At 40.1% G+C, this 2,765-nt stretch overlaps 1 pseudogene; it reads right to left on the bottom strand.

Annotated features, from left to right (window-relative positions):
• Positions 1 to 1,510: 1,510 nt before the first annotated feature.
• LOC101561611 overlaps positions 1,511 to 2,765 on the bottom strand; it is a 2,306-nt pseudogene continuing 1,051 nt past the window's right edge.

Below are 2,765 nucleotides of genomic sequence, written 5' to 3' on the forward strand. Positions count from 1 at the left end.
TTAAACTCGTTATCTTGCGCTTGCCAGGAAGGCACTTGTGCTGCTGGGCTATCCCCCCTGCCCCTTTGAAACAAGTCTTTTTAAGCTGCTGATTTGTCCAGCTTGTGCTTCACCTGCACTCATCCTGTCACAGCTGGGTCATAGGTGGGTGCCACCGTGCCTGGTTTATGAAAACATTGTAAAAAGAGCAAAGAACATCTATATCCCCTCTCTACTCTTATTAATGCAATCTTAATTATACACTGTACACTTACTACAAAATAGTGATCGCTATTTATGAACAATTATTAACTAAAATGAAAATACTTTTCAGATTCCTACAGATCTTCTAAACAAACTTTTTTTTTTAAAAAAGCAGTTTTAGGTTCACAATAAAATTAAGCACAAATTGCAAAGATTCCCCACCGACCCTCTCCATTTCACAGAGCCTGAGGAACCTGCATGACCACCTATGAACGCACATGTCCCTACAGCACCAAGTCCCATCAGCTAGTATATTTGTGGCAATTGCTGAACGTACCTTAATGCCTCAGGTCACTCTGGGTTCCTTCTTTTCATTGTGCTGTTGTTCATTATTGTTATTCCATGGAGGTTGGACAAGTGTGGAATTGCATGTGTCTGCATGGTGCGTCATAAACAGAACCTCGTTACTTTAAAAATGTTCTCTTTTAAATGTGCTCAACCCTCCTTTCCTTGGCAATTACTGATCTTTTTGATTACATAGCTGTATCTTTCCAGAAGTAATTTAGTTGGCCCCATACAGTCTACAACATTTTAAAGCAGTTTCTTTCACTTGGGTTCAAGCACTTAAGGTACTGCCAGGTATTTTTTATGCTATCCTATCCCTTTTTCATCAATACTAACTTTTCACTCTTTCAACATAACAGTTTTTAATTTACATGCTGAAAATCATCTTCCCTACTACCAGATTATGGTAATTATAAATATAGCTGGTATAATATCTATCATCTGTGAGCAAGATTTTGTGCATATTAATTTTCAACTGACCTGAGTAAATCCTAAGGAGAGTAACTTCTCTGTCACGTGGTATGAGTATGCAAAGTATTGATATCCTGAGTATGGCTCCTGTTAATGACAGGCCTTCTGGGTCCACGTCTCGACCCACATTGTATTGTCAGTGTTCCAGATTGTGGCTATTAATAGGCATGAGGCTGAATCTCATTGTTGTTTTAATTGTATTTCCATTTATATGATATGGACACTCTGCATACATTGTATGTCATCTGTACATCTTCTTTGGTGACGTGTCTATTAAGTACTGCATCTTGATTTTTTAGTTGGGTTATTTGTTTTCTTATTTTTGAGGATTAACAGTTTTCTTGGTATTCTTCTACAGGAATTTGCAAATTTTTTTAGCAATTTTTGGATTTTATGAATTGTATTCTCATTCTCTTGACTGTCATAAAGAAGAAACTTAAACTTTGGGGAGTCCAGATTATCAAACTCCCAGTCCCTACGTCTGCCTAAGCAGGCGCTTTAATCCCCTGAGCTATTTGGCCAGCCCTAGTAGCTCATCCTTAATAACTGACACAGAATTTCCTACAAATTTAGGCCCTTCAACTTTATTGTTGTGGAAGAATACTAAATCTATATTTAGGGCTGGCTTAATCAACGTCTTCGATGAGGGTCCTGAGGAAGCACCACCAGTGGAGGAGCTCCTCCACCAGGGAAGCACCAGGCCTTCCTGTACGCCTCCCACCCGTACTCTGATACAGCTTGGTGATGATGGGATTGCAGGCTTTCTCCAGCTTATGCTGATGTTCAAAATCTTTCTTTTCCACAGTCTGATTCTTATCCAGCAGGTTGATGATTTCATTACATTTGTCAAGAATCTTCTGTTTATCTTCATCATTAATCTTGCCCTGAAGTTTCTCATCTTCAACAGTTGCTTTCATCTTAGAAGCATAGGACTCCAGTGAATTTTTGGAGGTCACTTTGTCTCTTTTCTTCTCATCTTTAGCTTTGTACTTCTTTGCTTCCTGGACCCTAGTTCTATGTCTTCTTTGCTCAAATAGTCCTTATCATTAGTGATGGTCATCTTGTGTTGATTTCCCATACTTTTGTCAACAGCAGGGACATTGAGGATGCCATTGGCATCAAGGTCAAAGGTGAATTCAACACCACATGGTACAGGAGGTATGTCTGTGAGTTCAAACTTGCTAAACAAGTTATTATCCTTGGTCATGGAATGCTCACATTCATATACCTGAATGAGCACACCAGGCTGGTTGTCCTAGTAGATAGTGAAGGTCTGTGTCTGCTTGATAGGAGTGGTGGCGTTGCACTTGATGAAGACTATCATGATGCCACCAGCAGTTTCAACACGAAGAGAAAGAGGAGTGACATCCAACAGCAGCAAATCTTGAACATATTAATTTAAATTGGCTCCAGATAGAATGGCTGCCTGAACAGCTGCACCAAAAGCAACAGCCTCATTAGGGTTGGTGCTCTTATTCAATTCTTTCCCATGTAAGCAGTCATGTAGAAGCTTCTGGATCTTGGGGATATGGTAGAACCACCAACGAGGATAATGTCATGGATCTGTGACTGATCCAGCTTAGCACCTCAAAAAGCCTTCTCCACGGGGTCCAGGGTACTACCCAATAGGTCAGCATTCAACTTTTCAAATCAAGCATGAGTAATGGTGTTATGGTGGTTTATTCCTTCATAGAGGGAATCTCAATCTCTCTCTTTCTGTCTCTGTCTTTGTCTCTCTGTCTCTCTCTGTCTCTCTCTGTCTCTCT

The sequence above is a fragment of the Octodon degus genome, unplaced genomic scaffold (assembly GCF_000260255.1).
Source record: "Octodon degus isolate 3935 unplaced genomic scaffold, OctDeg1.0 scaffold00180, whole genome shotgun sequence".
Classification (NCBI taxonomy): Eukaryota; Metazoa; Chordata; class Mammalia; order Rodentia; family Octodontidae; genus Octodon; species Octodon degus.